This window comes from Mauremys reevesii, linkage group 3 (genome assembly GCF_016161935.1).
Source record: "Mauremys reevesii isolate NIE-2019 linkage group 3, ASM1616193v1, whole genome shotgun sequence".
NCBI classification, from domain to species: Eukaryota; Metazoa; Chordata; order Testudines; family Geoemydidae; genus Mauremys; species Mauremys reevesii.
This window is the reverse complement of record NC_052625.1, coordinates 144622804-144643189: the sequence shown is the minus strand read 5'-3', so window position 1 is coordinate 144643189 and position 20386 is coordinate 144622804. Positions and strand designations below refer to the sequence as shown.

At 44.5% G+C, this 20386-nt stretch overlaps 1 long non-coding RNA gene across 4 annotated transcripts in view; it reads right to left on the bottom strand.

Moving 5' to 3' along the window:
* LOC120401537 overlaps positions 1-14087 on the bottom strand; it is a 58778-nt gene extending 44691 nt beyond the window's left edge. For 2 of the 4 annotated variants that reach the window (XR_005596514.1, XR_005596516.1), the window contains exons 1-2: positions 13855-14087; positions 13490-13680 (exon numbers count right to left, since the gene is read on the bottom strand). This is a non-coding gene — a long non-coding RNA (uncharacterized LOC120401537). Of the gene's footprint in view, positions 1-1066; positions 3547-12937; positions 13152-13489; positions 13681-13854 lie in introns of those variants that run through there. The other 2 variants (XR_005596515.1, XR_005596517.1) reach the window with 2 other exon arrangements.
* Between the last annotated feature and the right edge of the window lie 6299 nt (positions 14088-20386).

Sequence of the window (20386 nt, the reverse complement as noted above, 5' to 3'; positions counted from 1 at the left end):
CAGATATGAGAGTTGCAGTAAATTCCTCTCTGGAGAGCACTGGACAGAAAGGATGCTATGAAATGGAAGTAAACTCAGGGCATGAACTTCAAGGGAGTCATTGGTTTCTAAGGAAGGTACTACCAGTATATTTAGAGGTTTCAGGGAGTGGTGGGGCTTCCAAGTACTTGGGATGTAAGGTAGGCTGAGTTCTTCCAGGAGATGGAAGTACACATTTTCTGTTGGTATAAAAGGGCCTACCAATGAAAAATTACTTAGGATAAGTACACCTCTACCCCGATATAACGCGGTCCTCTGGAGCCAAAAATCCATACTGCATTATAGGTGCAACCCCATTATATCGGGTAGCGGCGGCAGGGCTCCAGCAGTGATTTAAAGAGCTCCAGGCTCTGGCTGCGGGGAGCCCCGGGCCCTTTAAATTGCCACCCTAGCCCCGCTGCCGGAACCCCAGGGTAGTGGCAGCAGGGCTCAGATGGTGATTTAAAGGGCCCAGGGCTCCCCACAGCGGCCAGAGCTCCGAGCCCATTAAATAGCCACCCGAGCCCCGCTGCTGCAGCCCCGGGCTAGTGGTGGCAGGGCTCCAGCGGTGATTTAAAGGGCCCAGGCTCCCGCAGCAGCTTACATCAGCCTAATTCTGTAATGTAGCTTCCACTTATGTAACTTGCCCATGACACCATAGTGTTTAAGTCAATGTAGTTAGGTTGACACAGTTTCAGTGTAGATGCTGCGTTGCTTACATAAGCAAAGAAAAAAGTTATTTCTGCTAAGCCTATAGAAACTTTTTAATTTTAAGAATAATTGAAATGTACTAACATCAAGAAATTGAACTGTGCACCACCATTGGGTGGACCAGTATTAAATAGTGTTACAGTAGGTGACAACCTCAGAATGTTAATCCTTGTCCTTTAGTTCAAAAGGTCGCTTTTCTCACTTTTGCCCTTCTGAACTAAAGCACAGCATCAGAGAGATCCAAAGACTGGCCAATGGCATTTTCAAGCAATAAAACAGCAAGTGACATCAGTCTCTCATCAGCCATTGTCAATCAAAGATGTTTTAATGGGCCTGAGCTTCAAAAATCTGCGCTCACCATTCACGACAGTGATCAGCAGTATGAACAGAATCCTCAAAGCTATCCACACATTAGGAAAAGTGTCCTTCATCTCTGCATCATGAATGAATTGGAGAACTTGGAGTGAAGAGTGCTTCCTGTGTGACAAAATGTGATGGATTTTGTCCAGTTCAACAAGTAGAGGTCTTTATAATTGACATCTGAACATTCCCCAGGTGTCAGCATCCGGTGGAGGTCCGTACAATTGTTCAAGTGTATTTTTCTGTCTACTGGCAGCTTACTAAGGTCATACAAAACCCCCCAGGTCTTTTCATGGTGCTTCATTTATCCAAACTGTTTTTGATGGACTGGAGCAGTGTCAATGAGCAAGCAAAAAACCGTCCCTCCTGAATTTTTTTTCCGAGCTTCCCATCATCTCATCTCTGCCTTCATAACCAAACTGTCTCTTCTTCTGATGAATACAAGTTTCCTTGAAGACAGGCTCAACTCCTAAGTTTTCTGCCATTTTTTTGGCAGCAGTGATGGCATCTTCAACTCCATTGTCTCTGTAGGCCACAACGAAATCAAGGCAGATTCTCAAAGTTGTAGTGGCCGTGATGTCCATTGACTGAGTTTGTAATGCCTTGCTTACAATGTTTACTTGTAACAGGATATTGTGCCAAACCACAAAATTGAGACCAGAAATTTCAAGTCAGTGATCTGGTTTGCCAGGCTTTGAGCCTCGTGTCGGATTCCGGCCTAGGCTTTACTCAACTGAGCCAGTTCCATCAGGGCATCATAAACCTCAGTCACTTGTTACCTCACTGGCCTTACGCTGTCAATGTGGCTCTCCCAGCAAGTGTCTCTTAGTGGTGTCATGGTAGGATTTGTAACATTGTCCATGAGGATCTTCCACCAGATAGCTGATGCTGAAAACAAGACGTATATCCTTCGCAGTACTCCAAAGAGATGTACTGAATCTAAAGATGATGCTGCATCTGACACAACCAGGTTGAGGGAATGGCAGTCACAAAGCACGAAGAAAGCTCTTGGATTCAGTGCAAGGATACTTGCCTGGACACCACTGTTTCTTCCCTTCATGTTTGCACCATTGTTTTAGCCTTGGCCACGTCAGCCCTGAAGCTTTATTTTATTCTCATTCAAAACATTAATCAACAGTTCTGTTAGGCCTTTTCCAGTAGAGTCATCCACAGACCGGAAACAGATAAAGTGTTCCTTTACTTGGATACAGCCATCCTCCTCATCAACAAATCTTACTGTAAATGATATCTTTTCACTGTGACTAATGTCGGGAGTGCAGTCTATTATTATGGCATAGTACTTTGCTTTTCTGAGCTATATCAATATGTTATCAAGCACCTTCCTTGCCATAAGGTCAATCAATACATTTTGAATTGTTTTGCTGCAGTAATGGTCCATAGCTTCTTTACAAACTACTCAGCACTGGGGCTCACGCAATATGACATCCTCATCTTTCCCAAGGAGCTCTACCAAACCAAGGAAATTACCATTATGTTCAGTGAACAACTTATCCGATGAGCCCTAGAAAGCCAAATTGCTCTTTGCAAGGAGGAGGGTGATTGAGATCAGATGCTTGAGCACATTCCTCCAATGCTGGGTTTCTACATTAATAATGAGCTGTTTTTCTGCATCTATGCATTTATTCAGCTTGAGCCTGGACTCGATCTCCAGGCCATTTTATGGCCTGGTAACTTTTCATGTTACTTCAGAGCATCAGCTAAATTATGCCAGTAATTGTGCCCAGAAAGCGCAAGCAAGTATTTTGGCATTCTTGTCAAATATTTTGCAATAAAAACAGAAGACTTTATCAGTTAATTTTGAATAAACTAGCCAATGCCAATTCAATTTCTCACTATTATTAAGCACTCTTTCACTGCATGACTTTGAGAAGTGTTGCTTCTTCTCATTTACTGTAAGTGTCGTATCCTCAATTTTGCCCAGCCAGTTCAACATTGTACGATCAAAATTGGCAGAGTTTAGGATTGCTGGCCATAAAGCAGGATCTGATGTATTGATTTGTGGTGAGCAATTTTTCTCAAAGCTGTTTCTGTCATCATGCAAGCCTGGTTCTTCTTTATTGTTTCTCTCCTTTTCAGGTAAGCCAGATTTTCCTTTGTCATTACTCTCCTTTTCATGTGAGACACATTCTTCTTTATCATCATTCTCCTTTGTTACCTTCAGGAAAACTGGATGATTCTCCATCATTTTTCTCACATTTCCATTCCTTATCTTCAAGTAAATCTTCTAATTCCTTAGTAACAGGACTTCCATCATTTATGCTTCACTCCTCAATTTCTTATGCACTGGGACAATCGCTGCCTAAAGCCCAGTCTATGTTGTTCTGTTTCAGACATTTTCCCATCAAATTTGCCCCTTGTTGCAAACTAGATTGCAAGTGAGCTTTTCACTTCTTATTCTGAGCTCCTGAAGGCTTTTTCAGTGGCATCTTTTATTTTCTACAGGGGAAAACACACAGTATTGGGAAGGGCAAAAGTCTATGTTCTGCAGTCTTAGAAAGTCATCAAACATTAAACGTTAAGCATGACTTAAGAAGTAATAGTATTTCTTTTATATTGTTGCATAGATAGGGTTTGGTAGATATCTCTGGCATCTCATTAAATAAGTCCTTTATTAGTCACTACTTACACTCTTCAAGTCTTAAACCACAAGTGCACTTTCACAATTACACAACAAAACACGGTTCACAATATCAAAGCATGGCTCTCACTTCACTTCACTTTATTCGTATATTTCACTGACTGACTGGGAAAGCCCCATCTCCTATGTACCTGCGAGGGCCTGGCTGACAAAATTCTAGGAGCTTCAAGGAAATGTAATTCTCAGTAAGTCTGGAAGGTTCTATGAGATTCTACAAAGGTCCAGAACATTCTAGGAGGTTAGTGAAAAATGATTCCACATATGGAATACCTGAAACATTTTATTTTAAACATTCTATTTTTGTCCTTTTGTTACTAACTACAAAAACAGCCCCCCAAACTGAGTGCCCCTCAAGACCATCACCCCAGCTGGTCACCTGTGTTGCCTGTCCCTCAATCCGGCCCTGCCACCAACACAAGGAAGTGAAGTGTGGATGTCTAAACCAATTCAATTATTGTGGTGGCTGTACATCAAAGTGACTTAGCTTGACTTAATTTTGTAGTGTAGACTTGCCCTGAGACTCAGAGTATGTCTACATTGCAATAAAACACTTGTGGGGGCCAGGCCAGCTGACTCAGGCTCGTGGGGCTCAGACTGGGGGGCTATAAAACTGCAGTGTAGATGTTCAGGCTCTGGCTTGAGCCCAGGCTCTGAGAGGGGAGAAGGTCCCCTGAACATCTACACTGCAATTTTATAGCCCTGCAGTGCAAGTCTGCTGACCCGGGCCTGCCATGGATGTTTTATTGCAGTGAAGACATACCCACAGAGAGATGGAGGGGTTCATTTTCAAAGGTTCAGATGGTACTCATATGCCTAACTCTCATTTGGTTTTCAGTAGGAGTTAGGAGCATACACATCATTTGTGCCTTTGAAAATCTTCCCTGAGTGACTTGCCCATGAGTCACACATGAAATCTGTGGCAAACCCAGGAACTGAACCCCTGAAACAAAGTAGAAACAGGAGGATATTGTCTGAAAATAAAATGCCTGAAAATTCCTTCCTATCACACAAAATATTTCCTGCCAAGTATCATGTGAATCAAGTGAAAATGGCCCACACATTTTATTAATCAAAACTTAGGAAAGCCTGTTTACATAACTTCTATTGTACTTTAGGCAAACGCATGATGGAATGATACACATGCACTTCCCCTGCCCCTCTCAGAAAGGTTCATGTTGCTTAATTAAGGATACAGTGAAATTCAACTGAACTCTTCCATAAAAGTATCATAGGTAAAATTACATATAGAAATCTTAAAACAGGATCCTTCCATGATACTTTATTTACTGGGTCTGTGGCTTTCCCTATGTTTATATACAGCCTAGCACATTTTGCATGCTACCGCTATACAAATTGTAAGTAATGATGTTGGCTTTTCTTATTTCTTTCCCTTACTACACGTCTCTTTCTTTTTTAGCATCAGTCAAACATCAGGCTACAAAAAAATGGCATTTCAGAGTCATGTGCTGTATTACTGACCGTTATCTTTCTGTAATATGCACAGGTAAGAAGTATTTTGATATTATAGTCATTTTGTGATTTTATTTTCCAGCTGGACTCTGTACACAATGTGGAAAATTCACCCAGAGGCTTGTCTCCAACTCATGACTTTCTATCAAAGGGCTTGTTCCAAATATAAATATGCTCATACTGGGGTCCTTCAGAATTTCATAATAGAAATATCTGATTCAAGGCGTAGCTGGTTCCCAATAAATCACTTATCTCAAGCACTAATAAATACTGGGAGGTGAGTGTCCATTGGAGAAATACCTACATATTTGGGACCTTGACTTTGTAGCAGTCTTCCCCTTCACCCCCTCCCTGGCACGCAAACCAGCACAATTGGATTTCTTATACTCTACCCACAGCACAGTGGCTCAAATTGTCCCTTTTGTGATTAAAGGGATATTACATAGATTGAAAATTACCAGATCACAATATCTTCTTTAATTAAAACTTCATTAGACTTAAAATAATCAGCACAAACCACCTATTAATTAACAGAAATAATGGGGCATACTATTCTGTCCCCTAACAATGTAATGTAGTCCTTGTAAGAATGCTGATAGATTACAAAATGTATTTTAAGTGTGACTGCTGATGTATTGTATTAAAAACTCATTACACAGTTACTTGAATCTGTAACTCTGTTAGAATAAATATTTGTTACGCAACATGGCCACTTAGAAGGGCTAGAGCTCAAATACTCTTGCTCCAAAAGCATAGGACACTTCCATTTGACCTAAAGGATAACGTTTATACGCGGTTAATAGTTTTGCGGTATGGGGCTCTTTAGAAAGCCAACAGATAACTATTTTAGGGCTTGAACCAAAACCTACTGAAGTTAATGCAATTGATTTCAATGGGCTTTGGATCAGGCTCTTAGTCCCTCATCTTCAAATCAAAGTTAGGTTCCCAAAATCCATAGTTAGGCATCTAAATATGTGATCTTTCAGAAGTACTGAGCAACCCCAAATTCTAGAGAAGATAATAGGAAGAACTGTGCATTCAGAAATCAGTCTCAGAACCAGGCTGCTTTTATTTAAGTACCTAAATAGGGGTTTGAAAATGTAGGCCTCCCCATGTGAAAAGGTTGGCCCTTGTTATGATAAAAGACAACAACCAGAGGCTTTACATTGTGGACCAGGGAGGTGGGAGTCCATCTATATACATGATGAGATTGCTCAGGATAATGCTGCCTTCATGGCTTGGCACTCACTACAGCAAGATATATAACAAATGTCAAGAGGTTCGGAGAATGAGAACAACAAAAAAGTCAAGGAAATTGACTTATGATGAGTTATTAAAGGAAGAAAATATGTATAATGATGAATAAAGGCCAGCTTCTAATCTGTTACACCAGTGTCAATTTGGGATAACTGTACTAAAGACAATGGAGTTATTCCCAATTTATATGGATGTAACTGAGATCAGGATCTGGTATTTAGTGGGTCTTAATAATGGTCTACCACTGTGAAGGGGGTAAATACCAAGGAGAGAGGGGGACTATTTAGGGCATAACAGAAGAAGATGCAAATAAGGGAAAGGGGATAAAATTAAGAAAAGGAAAATCTAGGTTGAATATGGGGGAAATTTTCCCAGCAGGGAACTATATTGGATTGTGAAGAGAAGGCTGGCCAAAGCGTTACAAAATGTGCATTAGGGAACAACCCTGCACTGGCAGGGAGATAGACTAGATGACCTAATAGAGCTTTCTTTGACTCAAAAGTAATCAAAAGTTTGGATCCATATAATCCCCTAACATTGAGATGTTTATCCAGAGCTTATCAAAACGTATCCCAAACCCTACAGTCTGGAGGTCAGCCTGGAAATCTCACAGAATTAGTGTTTCCAGTGCTTCCTCGTATCAGACAGCTTGAAACACTGCAGAAACAGCCTCTCCGTGGTATTTCAGTACTCACCCTTCCAGTCCCACTGAAAGTAAGAAGTGCAGAGGTGAGTGAAATTGTAAAACAAAATCCAGCTAAACTAATTCTCCCTGTGTTGCTAGTAATAACCTGACAGGTAGGCTGTTAACAGATTTCCTACTCACATAGCAGGAGCTCTGAGTAAGCAAAGAATATGATAGTTCAACACACAAACCAAATGCCTCCTGCTGGCCACAGACTCGAAAGTTCTCTTTAGCTGTAATTCAGAGGGCAGCTTCTGAAACCTGAATAACTGAACACAGACACGTTGGAACACCAAAAAGCCTTTGTTAGAGGATACTTCCGAAGAGGAAAGATGGTCCTGTAGTTAAGACATTGGACAGAGCTCCAGGTTCCATTACCAGCTCTTCCTCACAGACTTCCTGTGTGACCTTAATCAAGTCACTTAAGGCTTGATATTCTAGAAGTGCTGAACACCTCACAAATCCTGCTGAGGTCAATCAAAACTGTAGACGTGCAGCACAGCTGAAACACCGACTGCTAATCTATCTGTGCTTCAGTTCCTCGTGTCTGTAAAATGGGGATACGAGTTCCCCTGGGTGTTAGGATGAATTCATGTTTGTGGGGAGATGAGGGGGACATGTCGACGCCTGTGTTAATAAAGTGCTGTGTACACCGATTGTGCTATAAATTGATAACAGGTAAACATCTGGTTCCATACTTAAACAAATCTGCTTCAAACCACTGCAGTAAAAGTTGAATCTTCCTCAAACCAAGTTGTCCAAATAGTGATTCCCTAATTAATAGCAAGAGGAAGTGATTCAGGGGAAGAGCTCGCCTGGAAACAGAGAAGGAAAGTCCATTTCACTAGAGTTCCAGAGCTGACAGCACTGTTTCCTGCCAGCTATCCACTGGAATCTGGACTACTACATTGGGATGAGCCTGATAAGCTGCATGGACCTGAGAACAGTGTTTAAAATGCCTTTTCCCCCTTCTGCTTACACTATATGTTGTTGGACTGCAACCCACACAGTAGTCACTATTTCCCCAGCCAGGATTGTTGAGCCCACCATTCACCACCCTAAGCATGATAGAGTGTGTACAGCACTCACCAAAACCCTGATAGATGACAGTCACCAGTGGCTTCCCAGGACACTAAATAGGAAGAAGTAGTGACATGACTCAGTAACACCAAGAGCCACATTGTGAGAGTTGAAAACTGTGTGGGGCATGCAATGAAAGCAGCGAAGCAGGAGAGGCAGCGCTATCTATGGACAAGGACAGTTAGATTACAGATTTAACACACACACACAAAACTACGCAGCAACAGTGAGATGGCTGGAAACCTTGGAAAACCACCAACTGAACAGAACGTCAGTGTTTGGAGAGTCCTGTTCGGGAGCTGCCCACAGATAGCGTGCAGTAAACTGCTGCCAGGCATGTTGCTTATTGATTTTTTCTGAAGAGCCCATTTGAACTGAATGTGCATTCTGAATCCCCAATGAGAGTCCCAGCTGGAGGAGGCAATTCTGGCGGCACTATACGTATTACACTTTAGGACTCCAGGGACCGGGATAGGTTTTTACAAGCAGCTAAAATGAAGAAAGAGATCATATGGGAAGGTGCTAGACTCCTATTATTTCCGGACATAAGTCCTATAACCCAGAGCAAAAGGGAAGAATTAACTGTGGTTTTAAAAACAAAAAAGTTGTGATATAAAATGTATCTGCATGAGTCTCTCTAGCCTGCCAAACGGCACATTGTGCACAGTGAGAAAACTGACATCTTTCAGAAAGTAGAAGCAGCTTACAACAAGTCACTGTCAAAAGCAAAGAAGACAAGAGAGAAACTGTAAGAAGTTAGTCAGAGACTAAGGCCTGTGATTTACCTCCCACCCCAGGGCTTGGAGTGCTGAAACTGTCCCTATAAATTATAAATGTATATAAATTAATAAATGAACACAGTCACTTCTGGGGACCAACGTAGAGTTCTGTGGTTTGTAAGCATTTTTTCTTTCCCTTTATCTTGTATGATACAGTCTTTATCACCCCCTCCCTCCCAATACACTGGGATGAATTTGAACTCAATGCCAGAAGTTTTAGGGTTAAAACAGTCCCTTCTCCACCCCATCACAAAAGTGCTGGCTAAGGGTATGTCTACACTGCAATTAGCTGACTTGGGCTCACGGAGCTCTTTAATTGCAGTGTAGACTTCAGGCTCAGGCTGCTGCCAGAGCTCTGGGACCCTCCCATCTCACAGGATCCTAAACCCCAAGTTCCAGCCCAAGCCTGAATGTCTACACTGCAATAAAACGCCCCCCTTAGATTGAGACCCACAAGCCTGAGTCAGCTGGCGCAGGCCAGCCGCAGGTTTTTAACTGCAGTGTAGACATACCCAAAGATAGAAGCACTTCTTTTGCACTGCAATTATGGTACATATAGAGATGCATTTTGGTACATTCATCTATCTGAATAATAAGTTTAATATGTAATGAAACAACAGAAGTACTGTCCAAGGGTCAGATTCTGCCCAGGCTTTATACAAGTATATAGCTGGAGGGAGGGTTCAAGCAGTTGCTGCTTTACACAGCTGACATTATAGTCAGGCACAATTTAAGTCCCTATGCTCAGAAAACTGTGAGGTCTGCTTCCTCTTTTCTTCCCTGGGGGCACACGGGCTCAGATCCTCAAAGGCAGGTAGGCATCAATGGGAGTTAGATACTTCAAAGATATTTAAGATTGTGACCATCATTCCCTAAAGGGGACAGAGGCACATTGCTTCATCCCTCTCATACAACTACTGTATACTCTGGACAGGGCCATCCCTATGGAGGTGCAGGGCCCGGGACAAATCAGCCTCTGCCGGCTTGGGGGCCCCGCCCTGCATCAGTGGCTGGGCAGAGTCCCGGGTGTGCGGGGTGGCAGCCAAGACCTCATATATGGGGCGGCAGCAGAGTCCTGACTGTGGGGCCAGCAGCCAGAAGCCGGGGGGTGCTGCAGTACCCCCTGCACTCTTAGTTTCCACGGCTATGTCTTCTGGGACTGACCGCACCGGCCAATCGCACCAACCATCAGGATCCCGCAAAGCACAGGGCCTGGAGCGGTCGCCCCGATTTGCCCTACCCAAGGGACAGCTCTGACTCTGGATGTAACTCGTCACTTAGGAACAGAGAACCCCAAACTCTGAGGGGAGGTGGGTCGATGAGTGGGAATCCCAAGTGCTATCTTCAAAGAAAGAAGCAGAATTCAAGGTAGATAAATTTCCCCTGCTTTACAGCTAGCAGGCCACGTGAGAAGGGGTGGGGGCTGTACCTCTGCACAGGCAGGAGTCTGCACTGGGGCAGTGCAGCTCCATGACACCCTTCACTAGGGACTGTGCCTCGCTGCACAGGCCAGCCCGTAGTGTTTTTTCAAGCATTCATGACAAGCATGGAATTCACGTATGGCAGGTGCTTCAACTGTTGCCCTCTGGCTCTTAGTTTTACCTTTTTAAAGGAGAAATCGAAGAGATGTAAACCAAAAAAACTAAAAAGTGGGGGAAACATGCAATTTGACACAACAAGTACCCGCTCGTACACTCTGTCATCAGTGTGGGAGGCTTTCGGACACTTGGTAGTTCTGGGCTGCTGAAACATTCACTCCAATTTCAAATCATATAATTGTAAAAAACAAAAAACAAGTGTCTGAGGAACCTGTTTCTCATTTTGGGATGTCCACTGTGTCATACGACACCAGGCGAAGGAGGATGGTGCAAAAGCTTCTGGGTTCAGTTCACGCTGTTTCAGTGAACTAGAAACAGCTGCTTTTATTTTAGCCAGGTTCAGTTCCCCCACTCCAACCCCTCCTGCTCTTGAGAGTTGTGGGGAGTTTTGCCACCTCCAACAGCCCCTCCCTCTAAAAAGACCCTGGGAACCTCCCCTCTCCTTTTCCTCATCCCTGGAACCTGCCTCTCCTCGCAGAGAGGCCTGTTAAAGGAGTTACAGCTTTACACTTTGCTATTAATAGTTTTTCATAATTTGATACACCAGTGTCTCCTAGTCATATTATGAAAGGCCAGCCTTGCATCCTTAATTTACAGCCATACTAGGAGCAAAACAACGTCCAACCGCCACATGCCTACATTTTCTATATTAAATAATCAAGTGAGCCACTTGTTAACATCTGGTGAAATATGCACCTATTTAACTGCACTGAGCTTAATCACCTAAATTTCTGTGGCAAATAGGATGTGCTATTCACTAGATTACAGTGCAGTTATGAGTGACTGTGGAGACTCCCTAGCATGAACAGATGCTTGCTTAAAAAATAAACAAACAAATAAATAAATAAATAAATACACCACTGTGTTAAATAAAGTTGTACTGCCACCTTCGGTTACCATCTGTTTTTACTTGTATTCATCTGTTTCCTCAGACCATATTGTCAAGTACATACAAGTCCAGCTGGCAGCTCTTAAAGCCAAACATGGTGGGGCCCCCTATGAGTTCTGGTGCCCCTTTCTCATGCTCCCAGATACTTGGATGATATTTAAGTGAGGGGGAAGAGAGAGATCATTCCTACTATCCTGCAATCTTTTAATCTTTCTCACTCTTTCTACTCAGTTTGGAGGGATATTAAAAATAGAAGAGGGTTAGATTTGGCAATAAATTAATGTCCAGATGAAGGGAAAGCAATTACAAATTGGAAACAGATTTATTCACACTCTGTGCATTAATGAAAACTTTTACAAAACTAAACTGGATGTACTGTGTGGAAAAAAATAATGGCCCAGCAGGTCTACTTTTTTATTAACAACTCATCAGTAAGCAGGTTGTAATTCATAACAAAGAATTTACCCTAAGGAACACCATGGGACTGTGAGCTTTTTAGTTTCCTAAGAAAATACATATGTTGTTCCACTTGGTTTCCTTTCAATAAAACCCACCAGTTAGCACTTCATTTTCAAGCTGTTCTGACAAATCAGGTGAGTTAGCTTTGTAGAAAACACAGAAGCCAACTTTTCAGCTGAAAATTTTAGGGAATTTTTTTTAATAACTTAAATAAATTTCCCACCTGGCAAGGAAGTCATGATAAAAGGAGTTTGTTTGGAATGGCATGAAAGAATTTTTCTTTTAATTCACTTCATTAATTTTTCCTAAGGAAATATTTAAGGATACATCTCTTACTGTTAAGGTATGTGGTTGAGACAAAAGGAATTTTTATATATGTTTTATAGTGTCTTGAAATCTGATTAAAGATACGGGGGGAAACCTGCCCAGTAGTACACTGCAGAGAGAAAGGCCTCAAGGAGGAGACTTTCAGAACTCAGCTCTCCTAAGGCCAGTGTGAGATGCTAGATCTCCTGCAAAATAAAGTACTTGCATTTTTTACCTAGTAGCTCCTGGTGACCTAGTTACAGAAGAGAAATTCTGAAGGAAAATAATCAAGGCAAGGATAGAAAAATAGAGCAAAAAGACATGGCAATTCAAAGAAAGGATGTGGAATTGAGGGAGAAAAAATGAGAGTGATTTCAATAAATCACTCCAAGATGAAGTATCATAGTGCAACCCGCTGTTCACTGTGTGTTATGCATCCCTCTTCCCGTCTTCAAGTCACAAAGGCTATGAATCTGTTCCAGCTGTTAGCTACGGGACTGGATCCTTTAGTTCAGATTGCAGAGGTCCCTGGCTTTAGTTCGGTAGGGCCCTCAGATCAACCTTCAGTCAGGAGCAAGATAGTAAACAGCACAGTCCTTGAGTACCACACCCAGGCTCTCCCAGAAGCATTCCAAACTATTCTATGGCTGATCAAAGCTTTTATTATGGAACAAGAAAACAGATGTCCAACAAGGGCTTGATCCAATGGGAGTCTTTCCATTGACTCCAAGTGTACTTTGGATCAGTCCCTAATACTTGTATTTCCAGACGTGAGATTTGAGGACAGGGCATTGTGTGGAGGAGACTGCTTTCTTTGCTATCCAAGTATTAACACTAGGGTAGTTATTTATCTACCCCTGCTTAATTATGGCAATTATCACTGCAAAAGTAAAGAATGCAAAGGAAAGTCTGATAAGTACAGATTGCATTATAATATAGCTAAATATTCAAATGCATGTTAGATACAGGTGTTCACTAAAAACTAATCCTCAGAATAGAAGGAACAAGACCAGCAAGCAAGCCTCAAACTTTGAAACAGACCGGGGAATTAGCTACTTCAAAATGGCGTGTGGTTTTGGCCCTGCCCTCATCACACAGTAAATCCTGGGAAAGAGAGCATGAAAGAAGGATAGTTCTTGGGCAGGAGAACCACACACAGACTCTGAAGAACCCTATAATACCAAATACCAACAAAAAACCAAACCAAACACCACTCACTTCTGGAAAAACTTTTGCTGTTCATAAGATAGATGATTATATCGAGCATTCGTGTGGAAGTAGTAGGTGGAGTTGGGAGTCCCCAGTCACATTGCCATCTTTGCTTTCTTTCTGAGCAGCAGGAATCTTTCCCAGAGGAGTGAGACATGGAGGATTTCAGCTCCTGCTTGAAGAAAAGTCCCCATTTGTATCTGTAAAAGACATAAAAGTAGAGGCAGCATGTCATGAACTGTTAAAGTTACTGCTAAGCCTGATGTCCTGCCCAGGCTCTAATCAAAGGGGCCAAGACCAGCTGAATTAAGCAGTAAAAGTCTCTGAGGCACATGTAGGGGCTGAGGTTAACATGAGTAAAACTGCCTGCCCACCTTTAACAGGATTCCAGCCTCTTCTGGGGAGTGATCTTAGGAGCCAAGATAATATTGCAGCATGTAAAAGGCATCATGTGGCACCTCTGACTCCAGGCCCACTTTACAAGACCAAAAGGAAGAAGTCTAGCTCTGGCCCTGGGAGTAGCTGAACACTTGGAGGGTGGGAAACATATTGAAACGAACTTCTTATCTTGTGTGCAAAGGGCAGTAGGCATCTCCTACATGTGAAGGAGTAGGGTGTTGTGTATTTGGTTGTCATGGTTTTTGTTCCTATGGCAACTGAGTTAGATTATTAGGGGATAGCCCAGCCAGCTTCGGCCGGTTGGGTGAGCTCTGTGTCTGTAAATAAAATGGTAGTTTTGTTAGCTGTCTGCTGTCTGGCCTCAAGTGATTTCTTCCTAAACCGGCTGCCCCCCAAGGATATAACAAGTGGCGACGAGGATGGGATTCCGGTGCTGCTCCAGTAACAGAAGGAAGTAGAAGTCAAGGTAAAGAACAAACAAACAAAAAAGCTGCTTTTTAAAAAAGGGCTCTAGGGGTGATCCCGGCAATTACAGACCGGTAAGTCTAACGTTGGTACCGGGCAAATTAGTTGAAACAATAGTAAAGAATAAAATTGTCAGACACATAGAAAAACAAACTCTTGAGCAATAGTCAACATGGTTTCTGTAAAGGGAAATCGTGTCTTACTAATCTATTAGAATTCTTTGAAGGGGTCAACAAACATGTGGACAAGGGGGATCCGGTGGACATAGTGTACTTAGATTTCCAGAAAGCCTTTGACAAGGTCCCTCACCAAAGGCTCTTACGTAAATTAAGCTGTCATGTGATAAAAGGGAAGGTCCTTTCATGGACTGAGAACTGGCTAAAGGACAGGGAACAAAGGGTAGGAATTAATGGTAAATTTTCAGAATGGAGAGGGGTAACTAGTGGTGTTCCCCAAGGGTCAGTCTTCGGACCAATCCTATTCAATTTATTCATAAATGATCTGGAGAAAGGAGTAAACAGTGAAGTGGCAAAGTTTGCAGATGATACTAAACTGCTCAAGATAGTTAAGACCAAAGCAGATTGTGAAGAACTTCAAAAAGATCTCACAAAACTAAGTGATTGGGCAACAAAATGGCAAATGAAATTTAATGTGGATAAATGTAAAGTAATGCACATTGGAAAAAATAACCCCAACTATACATACAACATGATGGGGGCTAATTTAGCTACAACGAGTCAGGAAAAAGATCTTGGCGTCATCGTGGATAGTTCTCTGAAGATGTCCACGCAGTGTGCAGAAGCGGTCAAAAAAGCAAACAGGATGTTAGGAATCATTAAAAAGGGGATAGAGAATAAGACTGAGAATATATTATTGCCCTTATATAAATCCATGGTACGCCCACATCTCGAATACTGTGTACAGATGTGGTCTCCTCACCTCAAAAAAGATATTCTAGCACTAGAAAAGGTTCAGAAAAGGGCAACTAAAATGATTAGGGGTTTAGAGAGGGTCCCATACGAGGAAAGATTAAAGAGGCTAGGACTCTTCAGCTTGGAAAAGAGAAGACTAAGGGGGGACATGATAGAGGTATATAAAATCATGAGTGATGTTGAGAAAGTGGATAAGGAAAAGTTATTTACTTATTCCCATAATACAAGAACTAGGGGTCACCAAATGAAATTAATAGGCAGCAGGTTTAAAACAAATAAAAGGAAGTTCTTCTTCACACAGCGCACAGTCAACTTGTGGAACTCCTTACCTGAGGAGGTTGTGAAGGCTAGGACTATAACAATGTTTAAAAGGGGACTGGATAAATTCATGGTGGCTAAGTCCATAAATGGCTATTAGCCAGGATGGGTAAGAATGGTGTCCCTAGCCTCTGTTCGTCAGAGGATGGAGATGGATGGCAGGAGAGAGATCACTTGATCATTGCATGTTAGGTTCACTCCCTCTGGGGAACCTGGCATTGGCCACTGTCGGTAGGGTGACCAGACGTCCCGATTTTATCGGGACTGTCCCGATATTTGCTTGTTTGTCCCGCGTCCCGACCAATGTTAGGTCAGGACACTGGACAAACAAGCAAAGGCTCAGGAGCCCAGAAGGGTTCGCGCCCTCCCCCGCCCTGACTCTGCCCCCTCTTTCCCCCATTGGCTCCCTCCCCAAATCCCCGACTCTTGCCAAGCATGCCATGCCCAGGAGACGCAGGGGAGTGCGGGGCCGGGGTGAGTGTGAGTCTGGCCTGGCCCCGAGCAGGCAGGACTCGGTACCTGAAGGGAGAGTAGGGGGGCGGCCCGCGGGGCCAGGCGGCGGCTGTTCTCCCCACCTGGGCAGCAGGACTCGGGAGCAGCCGCTGCTGCAGCTCCCACTGCCGCGGGGGGAGGAAGCGGCCAAGCACGTGGCGCTCAGCGGCTGCGGCTTTGGCGCCCGGGCCAGAACCCCCCGAGCCCGGGCCTGCTGCAGGGACCCAGCAGCGCGCACGCTGCGCCCAGCCCCTGGCCAGTCGTGTCTGGGCTGGCTGCCCGGCTGGTGCAATCCCGCAGCGGAGGCATCGGCAGCCCAGCCCCATTCGTTCTCCTGCGGGACCCAAGCGGGATGGGGGGGCTGGGGCCTGCTGCCCCCACTCCGGGGCCGCCCGCGGGATTGCACCAGCTGGGCAGCCAGCCCAGACGCGACTGGCCAGGGGCTGGGTGCGCGCTGGGTCCCCGCAGCAGGCCCGGGCTCGGGGGGTTAATGGGTGCTAGAGCCACAGCCGCCAAGCTTGGCCAGCGGCCGCTTCCTCCCCCCGCGGCAGTGGCAGCTGCAGCAGCGGCTGCTCCCAACTCCCGCTGCCCAGGTGGGGAGAACAACCGCCGCCTGGCCCTGCAGGCCGCCCCCTACTCTCCCTCCAGGTACCGCGCCCGAGTCCTGTCTGCTTGGGGCCAGGCCAGACTCACACTCACCCCAGCCCCGCGCTCCCCTGAGTCTCCCAGGCCTCCCTCCAGCGCTTGCGGAGGGAGGAGGAATCGGGGGTGAGGGATTTTTTTTTTTTTTGCTCTGCCGCCATTTTTTTCCCCTCTGTCCCTGTCCCCCCCCCCCCCCCATGTCCCGATATTTGACCTGGGTGATCTGGTCACCCTAACTGTCGTTAGACAGATAGTGGGCTAGATGGACCTTTGGTCTGACCCGGTACGGTCTTTCTTATGTTCTTATGTTCTTATGCTTGTTTGCACTGACTGTGAAAGTGAAACTAAAAATCATGGCTACTCTGACCAGGCCACTGGAACCTTTTGATGAGAATATAGAGCAGTGGCATGTGTATACTGAGTGTTTTGAGCTTTTTGTTATTGCAAATGACATTACAGAAGCAAAGAAGGTGCCAATATTCTTAAGTGTTGTAGGGGCTAAAACCTACTCCCTGCTACGCAGCTTACCACACCCTGTTAAGCCAGCGACTAAATCTTACAGTGACATTATGGCAATCCCGGGGTCCCATTTTTCCCCCAAACCACTGGTAATTGCTGAAAGATATAGGTTCCACAACAGAGACCAAAAGGAAGATGAAACAGTTGTACAATTTGTAGCAATTTTGAAAAAGCTAGCAGAACACTGTGAATTTAAGGAGATGTTAAATGATGCCCTGTGTGACAGGTTAGTGTGTGGCCTCTACAGTGAAGCTATACAGAAGCGCCTACTGACAGAAGCTCAGCTTACCTTACAGAAGGCTGTTGATATTGCTGTCTCCATGGAACTGGCTACAAGGGAGGCGCAATACATCAGTGCATCCCCTAGGGTGCAAAAAGTGTCACAAGAACCGACCCACAAAACTGCAGAGTCAAGAATGTTACCGCTGTGGTAAGCCGGGTCACCAGACATCAGAATGCTGGTGTAAGGACCTGGTGTGTCGACACTGTGGCAAAAGGGGACACATTGAGTGTGCCTGTAAACAAAAGAAAAAGAGGCCGGTGGTCTGGCTGACAAAAAGAGGAACCCTGCATACCCTAGAGCAGACCCAGGATGGTCAAGGTGACACTTCATCGCAAGAGGAAGTGCCACTGCATGTTTTGTCTTTGGCAATGGGCTCAGATGAATACTGGGTAACCCCATTGTTGGATGGCAAACCTATACACATGGAACTGGACACCGGTGCAGCCGTCTCACTTGTCTCCGAGACTGTGTATAAAGAAAAGCTACAGCATCTTCCACTTAAGGCAACAAAAACTGTTCTGAAGACATATATGGGAGAAGCTGTGCCCATGTTGGGCACTATTGATGTTAAGGTGGAGCTCAATTGACAGGCTGCTAAATTGCCACTGTTTGTGGTGAGAGGTAACTACCCAGCCTTAATGGGTAGGTCTTGGCTTGGGAAGATTCAACTGAACTGGGCAGAAGTGCACCAGATGACTAAAGAAGAAACCAGTCTAACCCCTATACTAAGGAAACATGCTGCTGACATTAAACATTAAACCTGACAGTCCACCAAAATATCTGAAAGCCCGAACGGTGCCATATGCCATCAGACTGAAAGTCAAAGCGGACCTGGAGCGCCTGGTCACCAATGGAGTCCTAATACCAGTTACCCATAGCTCATGGGCCACTCCTATCGTTCCAATAGTGAAGAAAGATGGCTCTCTCCGAATTTGCGTTGAATTTAAAGTCACTGTCAACCCAGTGTTGTGTGCAGAGCAATACCCACTTCCCCGCATCGATGACCTCTTCGCAGGACTGGTTGGGGGACAAAAGTTCAGTAAGATTGATCTGAGTCAAGCATATTTACAGATGCACGTCGATGAAAAGTCCCAAGAGCTGTTGACTATTGTGACTCATAAGGGGCTTTATCGATACTGTCGCCTACCCTTCGGAATAACGTCTGCTCCCGCCCTGTTCCAGAGGGCTATGGACCAGATCTTGTGTGGCTTGTCAGGAGTTCAGTGCTATCTGGATGATATCCTGGTCACTGGAAGAAATGAAGAGGATCACTTAAAGAATTTAGAGGCTACCCTACAAAGACTGGAAGAGTATGGCCTACGAGTTCGCAAAGATAAGTGCGAATTCTTCAAGCCCTCTGTTGAATATTTGGGACACATCATTGATTCTGCAGGTCTTCATAAGGCCCCTGCAAAAGTTAAAGCTATTGTGGAGGCTCCCCCACCTCGAAATGTAAGCTAGCTGCGCTCGTTTCTAGGACTACTGAACTATTATGGAAAGTTCATCTCACAGTTAGCCACACTGCTAAAACCACTTCATGAGCTCCTTGGGCAGAACAAGGCCTGGAAGTGGACTGAAGCCTGTGATGTTACATTTAACAAAGCTAAGGATGCATTGCTAAATTCTGAAGTTCTAACACACTTTGATCCATCCTTACCCCTACAATTGGCCTGCGATGCCTCCCCTTATGGAGTGGGAGCAGTCATGTCACACATTATGCCTTCGGGAGAAGAGAGACCTATTGCTTTTGCTTCACGCACTCTAAGCAAAGCAGAAACTAACTACGCCCAAATCGAATGTGAAGCATTAGGAATTGTTTTTGGAATTTGGAAGTTTCATCAGTACCTGTTTGGGCGAAAGTTTACTCTTCTCACAGACCATCGACCTCTGACGTCAAATTTTGGACCCTACACAGGCATTCCCCCATTAGCTGCTAGTCGTATGCAACGTTGGGCATTGTTACTTTCAGCACACACATATGAAATCAAATATCGGAAATCCACTCTGCATGGCAATGCAGATGGCCTCTCAAGGTTGCCTTTGCCAGTCAAACATCAAGATAGTTCCCAAAAGGAAATCTTCAACTTTGAACAGGTAGAGAATACACCCAGCACTGCTACTCAGATAAAGAAGGCAACTCGCGTTGACCCAGTATTGTCCCAAGTTATGGACCTGGTGATGCATGGAAAATCTCGACAAACCTCTCTGGTCTCACCCGACCTTGTTACCTACATGTCCAGGAGGACAGAGTTATCGATCCAATCTGGTTGTTTGTTGTGGGGGAGACGTGTCATTATTCCACCACCACTGAGATCACAGATGTTAGAACAGCTACATTCCGGTCACTGTGGAATAGTGCGCATGAAGGAAATTGCACAAAGCTATTTTTGGTGGCCTGGATTGGACAGTGCTATTGAAGAGAAGGCAAAAGCTTGTATGTCATGTCAGGGTGTGAGGAATGCACCCCAGTGGGCACCCCTACACCCATGGGACTGGCCTGAAAACCCGTGGCAACGTATTCACATTGACTTCGCTGGCCCCCTTGAAGGACGCGTGTTCTTGGTGGCAGTAGATGCCCATTCTAAATGGCCAGAAGTCTCTAGAATGCAGTCCTCTACTGCAGAGAGTACTATCCAAAAACTACGAGGACTCTTTAGTCATTTTGGTTTGCCAGAACAACTTGTGAGCGACAACGGACTGCAGTTCGTCTCTCAGGAGTTTCAAAATTTTATGAAGGCAAATGGGATACACCACATCACGTCAGCACCATATCATCCATCCACCAACGGATTAGCTGAAAGATTTGTGCAGACAATGAAACACGCTTTGAAATCAGCAAGGGGACAACACTCCATT